Here is a 19444-nt window from a genome sequence, read left to right on the forward strand (position 1 = left end):
AGATCAGTCACTTAGCTCACCTGTGAAGAGACAGGGTAGGTCTTTGGTCCTCAAAGGCCACGCCTATATTTTTTTTCTTTTGGGGACAGGGTCTCACATGTGCTCCAAGCCCATGTTAGCTTCGAATGTGCTTCCATAGCAAAGGCTGGCTTGATATTTATGGTTTTCCTCTTGCCTCAGATTCCTAAGCAATGAGATTTACTTACCTATTTATTTAAAGTAATGGGATTTTTAAATGCATGCCATTGTTTCCTGCTGCTCACTGTTGTCTGGAAGGACATATTAGTGGATGCCTCCACCAGTGGCTCCACAGAGCTTTCTCCATGACGTCATTGCTTTGTCTTTCTGAGTGCACCAGTGCTGCTTCCTGCCTTGGCGCAGCCTCCCTTCTGCAATAGGACCAACATTGTCCTCCTTTGTGTAACTAACAGTCCCTCGCTCTCCGTGACCTCTCCTGGTCTTGTGTCTGATGTGTCATCTTGACTCACAGCTTGTTCTTCCTGTGGCTGTGTGACCGTTCTCATTGCTTAGAGCTCTGTGTCTCCAGAGCTCCTCAGGGGAGTCAGGAGCTTGTTCTCTGGGCTCCAGTATCTCCCTGAACGACTTCACAGTCCGGCTTCAGAGGTCATTTGCTGGCCTGGGCAGAGGTTCAGATGAGATGAGATCACGAATGAGGTCACCAAGAGTCCAGGATGGCGCAGTCGTGGATCGATCCATCCTGGAAGGGCAGGCAGATGTGTGTGGTAGGAACAGTGAGAGCTCTGGCCCTGGGGCATCTGAACTCTGAGGCAACTGTCCTTCCTGGGAGAGCCCAGGTCTCAAGAGCTAATCATGACGAGGTGCCTACAGCTAGGAACTGAGTAGCACATGAAGATGACAGGTGTGGACAGCTCTAGAAGATCCCCACTGCCAGGCCCTATGCAGCATTGAAGGTATTGAATAAGGTGGGGTCCAGTACAGAGTCTTGGCAGTGAGCACTCTTGTTGATCTTCAGAAGACAGAGGGCAGATATTCCTGTAGAGCTTGAGTGGGGTTTAGAAACAACAGCTGCCATGCTGGCCTAGTCAGAGGAGGACAAAAAGGAGTGACTTAAGGACTAGCTAAAAGCCTTTTAAAAGAGACAATAGTCAAGGATTATTAGGAGAGCACTATGTTCAGCATGAGGCTAGACTCAGCATGCCCTTAACAGACATTGTGAGACTAGAGGACATTATGACTGTCCACCACAGGATAAATGGGGTCTGGGGAGGTGGCAATCACAGGGTGTGAACCCCGGGGGCCATGCAATGTCATTTAGGCTCTTTACAGAAGCACTGTATGTTCTAAGAAGACTCTATGTTCACACATGACCATGGTGAAGGTCTTGTCCTCTCAAATCTCTAGCCACTTTCCAAGTTGACTTTCAAGGGACTTTATTTAGAGCTGTTGGAGAAGTGCCTGTCACTCAATGGGCTGCCAGATGATAAGGCACCTTCAAAGAGGACATTCTGGGAATGTCATTAGGGAGACGGACATTTTGTTGAACTTTATGAATGGTCACTTGGTACAACCAGGGACTAATTCATGAGGTTTCACCCCAGTTATGGAGAGCCCTAAGGACAGAGCTCTTCCTGCACCAGATCACATTTGGTGTTGTCTTGTCTCCACGTGAAGACACATGAGGCCCTCAGACGTGGTTGGCAATGGCTCCCCAGGGAGCTGTCCTTTGTTCTAGGCTCCTGGGCTTCCCAGAAAAGAGAAAGGATATTTCACATTCATTTTCTAGGAAGGAGGCTGTTTGAAGAAAAGGATTGGTTTGAGTAAAAATGGCTCCATAGGCTCATTGGGATTGGCACTACTAGGAGGTGTGGCCTCGTTGGAGTAACCTTGGCTTTGCTGGAGGAAGTACATCACTGGGGGGTGGGCTTTGAGATCTCAGAGGCTCAAGTCTTCCTGCTGCCTGTAGATCCAGATGTAGATGTCTTAGCTTTTTCTCCAGTACCATGTCTGCCTACAAGCTGCCATGTTTCCTGCCACGGTGATAACAGACTAAACCTCTGAACCTATAAGCCAGCCCCAATAAATGGTTTCCTTTATAACAGAATTGCTGTGGCCATGGTGTCTCTTCACAGCAATAGAAATCCCTAACTAAGATAGAGCCTTAAGCATGCTACCCATACTTCATTTCCAGACTTTTCTCTCAGGTGGAGGAGAGGCAGGGAGGAATTTCCTCTTGACCTTCCTTGGATTTTTATCCTCATGGTTCCAGCATCCTTCTGTCTGTCCCAGGTTTCTGCTACCACAAGGTTTTGAAGTCAGTCATATGGACTTGTTGGTGCTATGAGCCGGACATTGTACATGTGTTCCCATCCTGTAGATGCAAACTGCAGAAGGCAAGAGGCACAGGTCTTGATGCTGGGTACCTAGAAGAAGCCGTGGATGGAAAGGAGCTGCAGAGATACCATCCAGCATCTGGAGGCAATGGTGGGAGATAGCTGGGAAGCAGTCCTCAAGTCATTCAGGACCTTATCCTAGACACACTGAACCCATCCCAGGTTGTAGGAAAAAGGCTAAGCCTCATCCTTCTTATGTCCCTTGCCTACTTTCCACCTGTGTGGTCACAGAACCTGCAGGTGTCAATTGTGAGCATTGGGGGGATGACCCATATGTCACCTTTCTCAGAAAGGTGTTAGCAGAGTTCAGGCCTCCCATCTGTCTTCCAAGAAGACCTTAGAAGCCCAGAACCTGGGCTTGAGATGAGGGGTCCTTGGGCTACCTCCCTTCTATCAGCTGGCAGCTGGGGTCTGTGGAACTCTATATCTTGTACCTTGAGTCACCTTAAACCCAGAGCTTAGAGAAGGTATCTAGCCACTGCTCTCCCCAGATCTGTGGGGACAGACTCTGAAGCACAGATGGGTTGGGAACTCCTACATTTGCATGCCCACAGGTGTCCAGCTGCAGACAAAGTAGGGGCCAAAGGGATCTTATTAAGGGACAAATGTATTTTATAGCTGTGATTGTGGCTTGCAGCTGAGGGGTGGTGACCATGCCAGCAGCAATAATGTCACCAGGCCCCCCAGGTCTGAACCCTAAAGTTGCATTTCAGAGGGACTTGGTTGAACCTCTTCCCCACTCACCTGGCCACTGGCTGCTGCTTTGCAGACTCCATTGGAGTCCTGAGCTCATCAGGAAATTAATGAATTCTGTAAAAAATTTTTTGCACTTAGGTCCTTTGAAGTCTTATATATATTTTTTAAATGTGAAAACAAAACCAAAGTGAGGCTCTTTTGATAAGAAAAGAATGCTCGCATTGGACAACCAGTGAAGCACCGGGACATAGACCTGGGAGTAAGTTACTGTATGCACAGGCACTCTGGAGCATTTGCCATCATTAGAGGAAGTGCCCTAAATGCTTGTCAGGACAGGAAAGATTTTGACAAGGCATCGCTGAGCTCAGAATGTTAAGATGCCGAAAGGTGTATTTAGGAAGATTTATTTGGGCAAAACTGTGGAAAATGTAAAACTGCTTATTTGTGTATGTGTTTATAAAGACACAGTATACACATGTCTTTTTATATCTATAAAAGGTTTATGTGTGTAAGAACAGACAAGTAACATGTCCACATGAACACACACACACACACACACACACACACACACACTTATGTAAGAGCATGTATGCGCTGGGTAGAACAGGGGGTATGGAGTATGGACCAGGGTTGGTTATGTTAAGAAGCAGTGAGGGGAGTAGAGGGAGGGCAATGCAGAAAGAAAACAGATAGATACATTCAAAAAACCACAATGCAGTGTAATGTCTACACACTTTTCTTTTTCTACACACTTGCAAAGAATGTATCGGAGTATGAGGTACATATAATAAATTGCCTCTTACATAAAAAGTAGTGAGAAGAGCTTGGGAGAAGGTTCAATGGTTAAGAACAATGGCTACTTTTCCGGAGGATCCATGTTCAATTCCCAGCACCTACATTTGTAACACACAACTGTCTGCAACTCTAGTTCCAAGGATCTGACAGCATCATCTTGCCTCCATGAGTACTGGGCATGCGGTGCACCCAGTCGTGGATGCAGGCATTAACACCCATACAGGTGATAGAGTAGCAAACTGTTTCAAGAGGAAATGAGTCCATGTGAGAGGACAGAGAGATGGAGTCCATCAAAGGGAGCCATGAGCAGCACTGTGATGCTAAAGATGAAGTTACTGACTCAACTGATGGAAAACCGTCACCGTTCCAAGGGTTGAACTCAGGCAGCCTGACCACACTGCCTCTGGGTGATGTTGAGCATACAGCACAGACCTGATTTCCATAGATTGGGACTCTTTGCAGAGATGGTCCTCAGGGCTGAAAGCCAGGGAGTATATTCCATCCAATTGTCCTCAATCCCCACTTGGCCACCTTATCCTGGAAGAGTCACTCTGCAGCCAATTCCCACTGCACAGGACAGTCTCCCCTTCCTCCTAGAGATGGCTGGAGTTCCCTCCCTGTGCCCTGCACTTTTGTCTCCCCATGAAGCCATCTCACTCAGTGGATCTTCCCAATGCTAGTCTACCAACATGGAGCCACACCCGGCAAAGGCAGTGGAACCTATCAAAAGACGTCCAAAGGTGGCAATGAGAATGCACATCCCTAAGCCTGTTAAGGAGGAAGAGAGTTTAACCATGTCAGGTGGACAAGATCCTAGATGAAACCTCACAGTCAAAACTACAAAGCTACATTAGCGGCTCTGAGGACCAGGAAACATCGTGGGGATGGGGTTGGATAGAACACAAAAGATATAGGATAGAGTGTAGCGTAGTAAAACTTGTGCACACATGCGAGTGCAGATGAACATGAACACACATACACACACACACAAACACACACACACACACACAGCATGAGAGTGAAAATTGAGCTCGCTGGAGGAAAAGTGTCAGAAGGTGTAGGAGAGAGAGAGCAGAATGGGGATGAATATGTCATAATAATGTGTACAAGTAAGAAATCGTTGAGAAAAAAACAAAACCCTAATTTTAAAAACCTAAGGAGGTTTAACATGTCAGAAAAATTTACAGAGCCACAGGCCCAGGATGCACAGAGGACCTAAGCAGGATGGAAGGCGCCCCAAATCGTGTCAACCTAACCCTGCTTCAGCATCAGGGCTCCCGGTCCTCCGGCTAAGAGCTAATGAGCAGCAGGCTTTCTGTGTTATACAAGCGGGAAGCAACTCCCAAAGGTGACAAAGTACTTACTTTCCTGGTGGCTGTAGCCAAATATATTTGTCAAGGAGCAAGTTAAGTGAGCAAGGGCTTATTTTAACTTGTGGTTTGATGGTAGAAAAAGTCCTAGCAATAGGAGTATGGGGTGATTGATCGTATTGCATCTGCAGGTGCTCAAATTGCTTTACATATATCACATATATTATATATTACTTATTACATATTTCATATTACACGTTACATATTATACATTACATACTACGTACTATACTATATTATATATTATATATAGCACATCACATGTCACATATCATATATCATATATCATATATTATATATTATATATTAAAAAAACCCAACAAACAAAAAAACCTTAGTTAGGGACCCCAACCCTTCAGAAAATGCTATTCCATTCTTCTGTTCTCAGTTGAACTTCTCTGAAAAATGTTCTCATTGACATACTTAGAGGAGTGTTTTCTAAGTGGCTCCAAATCTAATAAAGGTGACAACGCAGATGACCCATCACAGGTCGAAAGACTGAATAGGATCTCAAGAGAAGCCAAATGTTAGAGCAGGGAGCCTGATGGCTTTCCTGTCACAGTGTATGCACTGGTACGTTACATGTATCTATACACGTGTCACATGTATGATGTGTACTCATTCTCATATATGTGTAGGCAGATGCCATGTACCTGTACATGTGTTTACATGACACATGGGTAGCTATGACATGTGCCTTGTGCACGGTGTGCATGTGTATGCACGCACTGTGAAATGTGTGCATGTTCTCTTTGTGCACGAGTATGGTATGGATAGGTGACAGTGGTCACACATCTGCTGCATGGCTCTTCTCTTGACAGTTCTCTTGCAGGATGCTGAGGCATTCTGACTTGAAGAGAGCCATTTTATGTTCAGAATTAATGCCCCTGCATGAAAATGCTAAGAAGTCAGCACGCATGCTGTGCCTCCCGGGCCTGGGGGAGATCCTGTCAGAACTTTCCCTCTCCACTGTCAAGGAGGCCAGATTCTTCCTCTGAGTACATCCGTTGGCATCAGGCCCGGAGGACGGGTCCCCAGGCCTCCCCACCTGTCCCTTCTGCCCACATGCCCAGCCTCCATGGTTGGCAACATCCTTAAATAAATAGCAGATGAACTGATTTGATTATCAGACTGATTTTATTCTCTGCTCTAATGAAGAGCCCCTATTATGCAAATGCATGTGATTGTGACAGCAAGTGTTTTAATTACAAATTCATTCCCCAAGCCCAAAATAAACTTTTGCCATGCCAGGGGGGGCTGCCATAACAGAAGGAAGATAGAGAGACTCATTTTGGAAAGAATGTATCCCAAGGTGGGGGGGGGATAATTTAGCTCCTTAGAATTAACCTGAAGCCTTTCATATTTATCTTTTTGACTCATTGAAAGTTGGAGGGACAATTTGACCATATTCCTTTTTGATCTATCTATCTATCTATCTATCTATCTATCTATCTATCTATCTATCTATCTATCTATCTATCATCTACCTACCTATCTATCTATCTATCTATCTATCTATCTATCTATCTATCTATCTATCTATCTATCTAGTGAAAAAGAAAAATAAAAGCAAAACCCTACAGCCCCAATGTCAGTAGAGGACCATGCACTTTCAGAGTTTGGGGAGAGGGCAAGACCCATGTGGAGGGGGCCTTGCTTTCCTCTGATCTGTCTTCTACCTGTCATAGCTGGAATGTGGACATTGGCAGGCCCTCAGACTACTAGGATGTGGTCTCCCCAGGAGCTAGGAGGAAGACCCACATCTTGTTTGCCTGTGAGGGGAGACAAAGAAACAGTTGAATTTGCATATTGTTTTTTAAGTCGCTTTTAGAGGCCAGGGAAGATAGAGCTAGAGGCCATACATGGGTGCTGCTCAGCGATCTTACACCATGAGTGCTGGGAAGCAGAGTGAGGGGAAGGAGGTCCTCAACACCATGTTGTTCTGCAGTGGCTGAGTTTCTTTCCTATTGCGCCCTTTGAGCAATGTGATCTCGGCCTTGACCCTTGGTGGCCTGGAATAGGCCTCTTCTTTTCCTGGTATCTTTACACTGATTATTTTGGGCACAGTGAGGCCTCAGACTCAAACTCTAGAGTCAGAAGAAAGATTAATCTTAAGGGTCCTCACAGAGTTCCCCCCTACCAGAAGTGACTCTTGCCACCTACAGACTCCAGTGGACTTCCTGCTTTTTCATAACAGGATATTAGGTAAGCTTGCTTTTCCCAGTTCCACCACTTCTGGGCCCTTGATGCTGAAAGGCTTACAGTATAAGTGGTTATTGTTTGACGGAGACACTCAGCCTAGAAATAGAGAGGAGGTAAATTGCACCTACCTCCCTGCAATTGGGTGCAGAGGCTCATGGGACAAGACAGAGGGACTATCCCTCTTACTGAACTCTGTGAGCAGCTCACAAGTTGAACAGCAAGATTTATCCTCCTCCTGCTCCTTCCCATCCCTTCCGAGATACCAACCATTCTCAGAGAGTCCCACACCCAGCCCAGTCTAGTTCATTGTCTTTGTGAGGAGTTACCTCATTGTGGATTCACTGTGACTTTTTGATTCTTTTATCAACAGATATTAATCATGCATGGTAGTGAGTCTCATTAAAGCATGGTTCATACATGTGTATAATGTATGCTGATCGTATTCTCCATTGTCACCCACCTTTGCCCCTCCCACTCATCCCGTTTCTCTTCCCAACCAGTCCCTCTCATGCTTTTACCTTTCTTTGAGTTACCCAATGTGTTTCACCAGTGTTTCTTCCAGGACCAGGGATGAAGAGTTATTTACAGGAGTGTAGGCACCTTACCTGTGGTATTGGTGAAACCACACATTTAAAAACATGGGTGAGTGTGGTTAAAATACATTGTATTTTCATCTGAGCCTAGCACCTCTGTCCTGTGACCTTGGCTACATCTGCTACATCGTTCTGCCTTTGGGAAGCTGTGACTTTCATACACTTTTGTTTCTGCTTGTTTCATTAGGTAGGTACAGTTCTTCAGAACAGATAAGACAGAGATGGTTTGTTTCATCCTTCTTTTTCTCTTGTTTTGACAGAGTAGCAAGATGGATCCCCAGTGTTTGAATAAATACTTTCCTTCACAGTCTATAGGGGATGTTGGTAGAGGCGAGGCGAGGGCTCCAATGGAAAATGGTTGTTGCAGAAGGAAGATGCCATGGGAAGTGAGCACTCTAAAGAGGACTATTACTCTGTGAGGTTCTAGGGCAGAGGCTCTCAATCTGTGGGGAGCAACCCCTTTGGAGACTGCATTTCCATAGTTACATTACCATTCATAACTGTAACAACATTACAGTAATGGAGTAGCAATGAAATAACTTTGTGGTTGGTGGTCACTGTAACATGAGGTGCTGTATTAAAGGGTTGCAGCATTAGGAAGGTTGAGAACCATTGGTCTAGAAATGCTCATTGCAACCTCTCCATTGATCTGACTTTCCATCTGTGTTGGGCAGTTGAGGTCTCTATTGGTCCTTGTCGCAACACTGGAATACCCCTCACTTGTGGGGGCACAGGCCTACAGTCCCTTCTCCATCGAGCTTGCTAATACCTAAGGGGTCCTTGTGATGTTCAGATTTGGCATATCTTATGTTGTAGGGCAATTTCCTTGCTAGCTGGGACAGGAAAACTGTTGTTCACACCATGAGCCAACATCAGGAAATACCCACACAACATCCACTGGAGGGACCAGAGAGGAATCTCTCCATAGACAGCCTGTAAGAGGTGGGCAGAGCCACGACTTCATGAAAGTGAAACTGGACACTTCCCAGCCCTGCTTCCGCTGGCCCATATCTGTTCTGAATTGGTACCCTACCTGCTGACCCATGGGAACTCTAATACACACACAGTGCAATGAGTGCACAGCTGTAGGGTATTATCATGGCTTTCTACAAAGCCCAGTGATGTTGACACAGGCCAGGACTGGGCAGCACACTAGAATAGGCTTCCTCTGCTCCAGAATTGCATATTCTATTGACAACATCATTACCTCATGTGGTGTTAGCCCTTTGCTGCAAGGCTTCTCAATGCTCCGAAGTGTCCCTTTCTCTCTGACAGAAGCTGCTTCATCATAATCCCCAAAGAAAGGTGCATGCTGGGCTCTAAAGCTGCTGTTACGTGTTGGGGGTCTCTCAGGAGCAATGTTCTGCATCCTCAGAGCCCCCTGTCCAATTTCCTGCTTCCACCCAGGGCCTGGTTTGCTGCGGCGTAAACTCTCCCTCACACATTTATGCCTCTAAAGTGATGATTGGATGATTCATTTTGCGAAATTTTCCAAAAGATAATTACTCAATTTTCATCCATTTAGACTTCATAGCTTTCACACACTTCAATATTATCCGGCTAACATTTTTCTTTCTATGATTGGACAGAGGAGGAAAGGGTCAAATACGTGCCTTCGAGCATTTCCCCAGGACTCTCGAAAATCTATATACCGTTGAGTCTGTGAATAAAGAGACACATCTGAAATTACACACCTAAAGCCCAGAGGAGCTGGAGCCCGTACTCCCAAACGCAGATGGAGACAGTCCAGTCTGTGTTTGAAGATCACAGCTGCCGACAGTGACACACGATAGTCTTATTATCTTCATCATCATTATTTTGGACAGTAGTCATTGGTCATTTCCTATGAGGCAGGCTCTCTACAAGAGTAGATAGATCAGACGATTGATTTTTTTTTAAATCCCCATAACAATTTGGCACAGTTCTGTAAATACACGCTTTATAGACTTCCTGAAACTGCCTGGCTAGGTGCTGGCCCCGCACAGATTTATTGCTTGCCACTGACCCGATGGTGTGTAATGGGAAACCACTCACTGCCTGCTCCTGCCATTTGGCTGGCTCGGCTCGGGGTCCACCTGTGCCCATGGCGAGCCGGAACACTGCCATTTGTCCTCCACTCCAAACAGTCCCCAGACATATCGATCTCGGGACCAAATGTCAAATACCCCACTTTCCACAACAAATGTCTCTCTTGGAAGTTCTGTGTAAATTGAATTTTTATAAATCAAATTGCAGCTGTGGAGCCAGGAAGGAGAAGTGCTGTTTATGGGAAGCTTGCTGTGGCCCTTCACAAGCAAGAACTGCACCGTGGGAAAGCCTCTCCCATCAACTGCTTTGCAAGCCTTGAAATGCCTGAAACATGAAGGTATGATGTGTGTGTGTGTGTGTGTGTGTGTGTGTGTGTGTGTGTGACTGTTTGTATGTTTTGTGTGTATGCATGCTTATGTATGTGTGTGTATTCATGTATGTGCATGCCTGTGTGGATGTGGATGTATGAATGCCTATGTGTCTATGAGGATGTGAAAGCCTGTGTGTGTATGAGTGTGTGAGTAGTGCCTGTGCATATACATATGTATATGTGATTGTGTGAGCCTTTGTGTGTATGAGTGTGTGTGTGTGTGTGTGCATGTGTATTCATGTGTCCACATGCCTATGTATGTGTATGTGTGAATGCCTGTGTGTGTATGAGTGTGTGAGTGCCTATGTGTGTATATGTGTATGTGTGTGTTTGAACCTGTGTGTGTGACCTTGTGTATGTATGTGTGTATGAGTGTCTATGTGTGTATGTGTGTGTGTGTGCCTGTGTGTGTACATGTGCATGAATATGTGTGTATGTGTGTGTGCCTGTATGTGTATGTAAGTACATGTGTGTGAGCCTGTGTGTGTGTGTGTGTGTGTGTGTGTGTGTGTGTGTGTATAGGCCAGATGTCAGTGTCAGGTATCTCCTACTATTGATGTCTACAGTGTCTTCTGAGCTTCAAGAACTCCCCACCCTGACACCCCTCCCTCTCCTCACCTCTCCAATGCTACAGTCATAGATTCCCACAACTATGCCTGGCTTTTTTACATGGGTACTGCGGATCAAACTCGTACTTTCATGCCACATGTCTTTCTTGACTGAGTCATCTGCCCAGTCCCACTGTATTCTTTTCCTATGATACACCAGGAGACACTTGGTATCAAAAATGGCTCTGAGTCACTGGTGGGCTCAACCAACCAATTGCTCAATCAATTGAGAAAATACTTCCGTCTTCGTGAGCTACACACCAGTCTGGAGTTTCTGACGGGGGCGGGGGGTGGACTGCAACCTAGAAACTTGGTTGATCTCAATTTGTCTTCAATCCTCTTTGGTCTGACACCCTTCAAGCTCATTTCCACATATGTTCCTCACATTTCTGCTGGTGAAAATTAGCAAAATCTCATGTTTTTCTTTTCTTTTTTTTTTTTGCTCTCTCCTCTCAGGCCAGACTTGAAACATGTCCCACTGTAGGGTAAGGATTCTCCTATAGGCATGGGGTGAGGAGGCCCATGTTGGTGAGATTGACACCCTTTTGCAAGTTGGTTGTCTCAGGAACGCACATTGCCGTGTTGTCAAACAAGGACAGGTTAGCCAAACTCCTCAGAGTGACTTCTGCTGGTAAGAGATCTGCAGAGAGAATTGGGGGTTTAAGAGCCCCAATGTTAGAGGCTAAAGAGATGATTCAGTGGACGAATGCATGTGGCGCTCTTGCAGAGGACCCAGGTTCAGCTCCCAGCACCCACATCGGGCAGCACAAAACTGCCTGTAACTCCAGTTGCAGTGGGGCTCTTCGGCCTCTCTTCTGGCCTCTGCAGGAAATGACACACGTCATGTGTGTATTTCCATAGGAACACACAGTAAGTACGTGTAAATAAAAATCAATCAATTCAAGGGCACTTTTCAACTTCCAGATGCAGCCTGATCAGCTCTCAACATTCAGCATTTCCTCAGTCAGCTCTCCCTCACAAAGATAGTCGATGCTGTGTGGACTCGGTAAATCATGCTGACAAGAAACCTGGGCAGATGCACCTCGGCTCTGCTTATCGTGATCCTTCTTTCATCGAAGGAAAGAACACAAGGGAGCGCTGAGATCCCTTTGAACCTTGAACATTGCTGGAACTGAACTTCGATCGTCTCGAGTTTGGTACTCCCCTACCCCAGCCCATGCTGTAGAGGTTGGAGGGGTGAAAGCCAGCTTCCCAGTGCTACACCATGGTGCTCAGGAGACACAGCCATCTGGTCCCTTGTAGCATTTGATGACTGCCCCTGCCCTGCCCCCATTCCCACATTGCTATCAGCCCAGTGCATTTGAGCTCAATGTCATGTTAAAGGCAAAGGATGTGACCAAATCAAGCCCAGAATCCCATCTCCAGGGCCAGTTTTCTGGGATGTAACTTTTCCTGTGCTGCCTGCTCTAATAGTCAGGTTCAACCGAAGAAAGAAAATACAGGAGTTTCAACAGATAGAACGGAGCATGGGGACTTGGCTACATAGAACTGCAGGGCTGAAGGAGCAAGAAAAAAACCTGAGAGAAACCGAGTCATGATCCTAGAGCCAGGGGAGGTGAAGAGGGGGTTGCTTTTCTTAGTTCCAAGACCACTGAAGAGGAGCTGCTAGGAGCAGGGCATGACCCTCATGAATGGAGCAAGTCCCCATTGCTACCACTGCCGATGACGTAGCGCCTTCTCCAGCTCTGGCTCTATCTGCCAGTCAGGCTCCTAGGAGTCTCTGTGTAGACCTTGTTTGGATGTCAGCAGGAAGAGAACAATAGACAAGAGAAACGCAAGTGGGTAATTTGCCTAGAACACAGAACTTACTCTCCTAAGAGAAGAATGACAAGCGCTCAGAGAATTGGGGCCATTTTCAGGCTGAGAGATAAGAATGCAAGGCAGGGGCTATAGGCCCCTTATGAAAAGGATCCTGAGACAGCCACAGGGAAAAGAGGCTTTTGATCTCACTTCTCAGTAAATGTACTTTCACTTCTGATGCTCTGGGGGACAGATAGCATCCAGGTTGGAGCTAAATTGAGGCTCTCATTCTTTCGGCTTTAGAGAGGCTTGCAGTGATTTGAATAAAAATGGCCCCCATAGGCCCATAGGAAGTGGCACTATTAGGAGGTGTGGCCTTGCTGGAGTCGATGTGGCTTTGTTAGAGGAAGTGTGTCACTGCAGAGCAGGCTTTGAGGTCTCAGAAGCTCAAGTCATGTCAAGCCACGCCCGGTATGACAATTTCTCTTCCAGTACCATGTCTACAAGGGCCATGCTGCCCGTCATGGTGACAATGGGTTAAACCTCTGAGCCATAAGCCAGCCCCAGTTAAATGTTTTCTCTTATAAGAGTTGCTGTAGTCATGGTGTCTCCTCCCAGCAACGTAACCCATCAGACAGGTCTTTTCTACCCACTGTTCACAGCCTACTGGTTACCATGCTCAGTACTGCAAGGTAGGACCACCCTCCTCTCAATGACCATGAGGGAGCCATGTCTCTTCCCTTCAGATCTGCACTGTTAGATTGATGTGACCTGCAGAGAAACAGGGCATTCTTTTGCACAGATACAAATGTATTGAAACACGCGTGGAATGGTGCTATAGATCTGATTTGATTCCTCATGTGTTACACAAAGGTTAACATATTTAATTTTTTTTCGTTGCTCTGTAGCTCATAAGCACTGCCTCTGACAACCAAGTAGAAATCTTCCAAAGCTACTTTATCTAAGCCCTGGCCACAGACTCCCAGATGCCTAAAGTCCCCAATACTGCCATAGACCTATATTCATTTGTCAAGTCTCGGGTCTGCATCCAAGAGGTAGGGGAACCGATTCTTACTGCTTTTGTTAGATCTAGGAGATGTTTCCATGCCATAAAGGGTACCTTAGAAAGAGCACGCGCGCTCACACACATTCACAGCTCCATAGCCTAATTCCAGGAGATTTTCACCAGTCCATAAAACCCCGCCTCATTAGCAGTCCCTCTCCATTCCTGCAGCCATGACAAGCCACTGACCTACTTTCTCTATGGATTTGCCAGTATTTCTTTCCTTTAAAAATGGTGTTTATTAACTTATTGGCCAGTGGATGAGAAAAGTTCAATCAATTATGTCTCACTCCATAAAACATGACCCACTGCCCGCCTGCACTCCCCTTCCTTCTCTAGCTTTCTTTTCCCTCCTTCTTTTTCTACATTTTATCTTCCCTTCCCCCTCCTTCTCTTCCTTCTTCTTTCCTTTTCTTCCTGTTTTCCCTTTCTCCATCCATCTTCCCTCCCTCCCTCCTTCCCTCCTTCCTTCCCTCCTCCCTCCTTCCTTCCTTTCCTCCCTCCTTCCTTCCTTCCCTCCCTCCCTCCCTCCCTCCCTCCCTCCTTCCTTCCTTCCTTCCCTCCCTCCCTCCTTCCTTCCTTCCTTCCTTCCTTCCTTCCTTCCTCCTTCCCTCCCTCCCTCCTTCCTTCCTTCCTTCCCTCCTTCCTTCCTTCCTTCCTTCCTTCCTTCCTTCCCTCCTTCCTTCCCTCCTTCCTTCCTTCCTTCCTCCTTCCTTCCTTCCTTCCTTCCTTCCTTCCTTCCCTCCTCCTTCCTTCCCCTCCTTCCTTCCTTCCTCCTTCCTTCCTTCCTTTTTCCTTCCTCCTTCCTTCCTTCCTTCCTTCCTTCCTTCCTTCCTTCCTTCCTCCTCCCCTTCCTTCCTTCCCCTTCCTTCCCCCTCCTTCCCTCCTTCCTTCCTTCCTTCCCTCCTTCCTTCCCTCCTTCCTTCCTTCCTTCCTTCCTTCCTCCCCCTTCCCTTTCCTCCTTTCCTTCCTTTCCTTTCCTCCCTCCCCCTCTCTCCCTTCCCCCTCCTTCCCTCCCTTCCTCCCACCTTCCTTCTTCCTTCCTTCCTCCCTCCCCTCCTTCCTTCCTTCCTTCCTTTTTCCTTCCTCCTCCTTCCTTCCTTCCTCCTTCCTTCCTTCCTTCCTCCCTCCTTCCCTCCTTCCTCCTTCCTTCCTTCCTGTTTTCCCCTCCCCTCCTCCTTCTTCCCTCCTTCCCTCCTTCCTTCCTTCCTTTTCCTTCCTGTCTTTCTTCTTGTTTCCTCCCTCCCTCCTCTCCTTCCTTCCTTCCTTCCTTCCTGTTTCCCTCCCTCCTCCCTCCTTCCTTCCTTCCCTCCTTCCTTCCTTCCTTCCTTCCCTCCTTCCTTCCTTCCCTCCTTCCTTCCTTCCTTCCTTCCTTCCCTCCTTCCTTCCTTCCTTCCTTCCTTCCTTCCTTCCTTCCTTCCTTCCTTCCTTCCTCCTTCCCTCCCTCCTTCCTTCCCTCCCTCCTTCCTTCCCTCCCTCCCTTCCTTCCTTCCTTCCTTCCCTCCTTCCTTCCTTCCTTCCCTCCTTCCTTCCTTCCTTCCTTCCTTCCTTCCTTCCTTCCTTCCTTCCTTCCCTCCCTCCTTCCTTCCTTCCTTCCTTCCTTCCCTCCCTCCCTCCCTCCCTCCTTCCTTCCTTCCTTCCTTCCTTCCTTCCTTCCTTCCTTCCTTTTTTCCTTCCCTTCCTCCCTCCCGCTATTTTCCTCTTCTTTCCAAGATCATCAGCTCCTTTTCTGTCGCCTGCTGGGTGATGCTCTAGTTAATTGATGCTAACCAGGACAACTAGTTACACAGATGAAACACTGTTGTGTGGCTTTGGTCTGTGTGCCTGAGCGGGTGCTTCACCTTCTTCCCTTCTCAGTGCTACAACTTGGGATTCTGAGCACAGGCAGAGCTTTGGTTTAGGAGCTGAAACACCACTTCCCACCAAATGGAAACACAGCCCCAAAGAGCTGTCCTTGGCAAGTCCAGGACAGGGGATGCTTTAGAGCCTAGAATTTCTCTTCAGAGCTAACAGGGGAAGCAGCTAAAAGTACTCAAGGTTGGAGAAGCATCCTCAGAAAATAACCCAGAGATCAATACGGACTTGAAGCACCAGGCGTTGGGAAACATCAGACATTTAAATCAGTGAGTCTGCAGTATCACTGTACAAATCTCATCGACCAACTGTGGAGGACGGCAGGCAAGGGATACATTTAACCTGAATCTTGTATCAGGAGGCTATCTATGTTCCTGTCTTCCTGCGTCTGAATTTACCTCAAAGTAATAAGCTGCCACAGACAGAAGGTTCTCTTTATAAAATGAGAAATTACGAATTCTGAATAGCACACTGTTTCAGGTCTCATGGTCAGTGGTTGTAGACAATAAATACTAATAGTTGTTGGCACAAAATTAGAATCATGCAGACACAGTACAGCTTACTGTAGAGATGCAGTATGGTACCCACGAGATGCTTCCACCCTGACAGAGCAAAAACAAAAACAACAAAATATAATCACATTGCCAGAACCTTCAGTTTGTAGGAATTTCACAGGGCAGGTGAATGACCTAAAATCATACCGTGGTGATGTACAGGTGTGTGTGTGTGTGTGTGTGTGTGTGTGTGTGTGTGTGTGTGTAACCATCAAACAAACAAATGAATAAACATATTTTCTCCAACATTCCTTTGGAGAAAAGTAGAAATCCAGACCCAGGGAAATGCAGAGACAAACATCTTAGAGTGAGTCTCCAGCAAAATCTATGAGAAGAAGGAAGAATGAAGTTGTGAGACAAAGAGATTAAGGGAAAAGAGCCTTAATAGACACACAGAAACAGACAGACAGACAGATAACAGACAGACCAGACCGGTCCCCAGACACAGATGCCTGTGTATGCACCCAGTGGTCTTGAGCACAGAGGGACAAACATATAGGTTGCTAGAAGCACTTTAAGAAAGCTCAGAAAACGCAGACACCTGCAGCGTATTTGAGGATCATAAACACCGATGGTTGAAGTCTCTGAATGGAGCTCGAACATTATGAATTAATCCACAAGGGGCTCTATTCAAAGAAAGAATTTATGTTTCTGAATTATGTCCTTTAAGATGAAATCATGTTCTCCTTACGATCTGGCTTCAAAAATAACCACACAGGATGGGGTAGGTGGGTGGGTGGAGGCACAGCAAAACCTCAGGCTTGGGGAAAAAAAAACAGGCTTGGCTGCTGACTTGTCTTGTGAGTGCTGAGAGAGCACAGGGAGTTCATGATCCGACTTTCCTATCTCCACGTGTGTTTGAACTTTCCACTCGTAAAACTGAAAGCAAAAGAACATTTCTTGGGATGACCTCGTCTCCACACACCCTGCCCTCTTCCTTGTTTCTGGGAAGTGGGCAGTCACGTAACTTCTTGGGCTCTCTGTTTCTCCATTTGTGGGGGAGCATTATGATTGTTAATCATATTGGAGAGCTTTTCATTTAGTATATAAATCACGGGTTGCAGAGACATCTGTTACTCTACAGACATTCAGCTCAGGGTACAGGACAGAGAACTTCATGAAATGCACTCACCCAGTTCAGCCATCTACAGCTGTAATCAGAAGAGTACCCTCAGCTTGTCCCACACAAAAGGGGACTTAAGGGGACAAACCAAGAATGAAGATTATCGTGGAGTTACCCACCATCCTCTGGCTCTTAAAATATTTCCACCTTCTCTTCTGTATCGTTCCATGAGCTTTAAGGGAAGGAGTGGGGCATTTGTAAACATAATATCCCCAAAGGTGACAAACCGTCAACCTTTGTGTTTAGACATCTGCATGGCTATCATCCTGGCTGCTACAACGTGAGTCTTATTTCTGCATAGCTTTGGAATCTTCCCTTGCTTTCTATGGCTAAAATATCCGCTGTGGCACAAAGCAACTTGGATTAGAAAAGGTTGATTTCATCTTGAAGTTTATAATCTATCATGAAGGGATGTCGGGGCAGAAGCCCAAGGCAGGAAAATGGAAGCAGGACCTGAAGCAGAGGCCGTGGAGGAGCGCTCCATACTGACCTGTTCCCATAGCTTGCTTACCTTGCTTATAGTACCCAAGATTAGCTACTCAGGGCTGGCATCAATCGTGACAGACTGTGTCCTCCCACATCAATCATTAAGGGAGAAAATCTCCCACATACTTGCCTACAGGTCAGCATGATAGAAAGGTTTTCTCAGTCAAAGTTCCTCTTATAAGACCCTAGTTTGTGTCAAGTTGACAGCAAAGTAGTTCCCACAGTATCTTTTGCAGATGGTTTGCCAATTCAGCTTGTCTGTCCTCGAATGGCCTTCCACAGGCTGCCCCAGCATTTCTACTTAATTTTCTCACGGGGAAATCCAAAGGCCTTGGCAGAAGCATCTTGCATGCTTACAGCGATGTTTTTATCACCGGGCTTTTGTCTCCTGCAAGTCTTTTTCTTTTTACGTCTCTTTATCCATAGTCTGGTGTCTTTTCTGAAAGAGAATCTAATTTAGGGCACACCCGCTCTATCACTTTTACCTTGACATCTGTGCTTTCTAAGATTTGGTTGGAAAAAAAAACAATCTGTCTCCCCCCCGAATAGCACATAGTCACAGTTCATCACACACACACACACACACACACACACACACACACACACACACACACACACACACACACACACACATACACTATTCAGTAGCTCCAAAGAGTCTGCTTGGTGTTGACTTCTGAACTTCATACAGGGTAAAGTTTCCAGTGTATTCCTTTAAAATGTTGTCCTTTATCCTTGAAGATTTTCATGCTGGTACACAATGGAACATGACCGTGCCTACCCACTATTTATCCTCTTCATCCATCCTTATATCCCCTATAATGGGCCAGCCCCTCCTATATCAGTTAACAGTAAAGACAGTGCCCCCTACAGTCATGCCCATGGGACAGTATGCTCTGGACCATAAGTCAACTGAGAGTGCCTTCTCAGGTACTTCTAGGCTGAGTTAGATTGACATTTAAAAGTAACTAGAACACATACTTATTTGTCATGGTGAAGTGTCTCTCCTTTACATGTTCCTAAGTTATTTTACTTAACTGTAAACTATTCTTTACTGTTATTGTAAATTATTGTTGTTTGTATTATCATGTTTTTTATATTTTATATATTGGATATATCTTTTGATCATATTCTGCCAGGTCCTTCCCTTCCTGCCCAATATTAGGTTCTTCTTCTTCTTCTTCTTCTTCTTCTTCTTCTTCTTCTTCTTCTTCTTCTTCTTCTTCTTCTTCTTCTTCTTCTTCTTCTTCTTCTTCTTCTTCCTCTTCCTCCTCCTCTTCTTCCTCCTCTTCCTCTTCCTCTCCTCTTCCTCCTCCTCCTCCTCTTCTTCCTCCTCCTCCTCTTCTTCTTCCTCTTCTTCCTCCTCTTCTCCTCTTCTTCCTCCTCCTCCTCTTCTTCTTCCTCCTCCTCCTCTTCTTCTTCTTCTCCTTCTTCCTTCTTTCTTTTCTTCCTTCTTCTTTCTCCTCCTTCTTCTTCCTCCTCCTCCTCCTGCTCTTCCTCCTTCTCCTCCTGCTTCATCTCCTGCTTCTCCTTCTCCTGCTTCTCCTTCTTCTTCCTTCTTCTTTTCTT

Source organism: Rattus rattus, chromosome 1, assembly GCF_011064425.1.
Source record: "Rattus rattus isolate New Zealand chromosome 1, Rrattus_CSIRO_v1, whole genome shotgun sequence".
Classification (NCBI taxonomy): domain Eukaryota; kingdom Metazoa; phylum Chordata; class Mammalia; order Rodentia; family Muridae; genus Rattus; species Rattus rattus.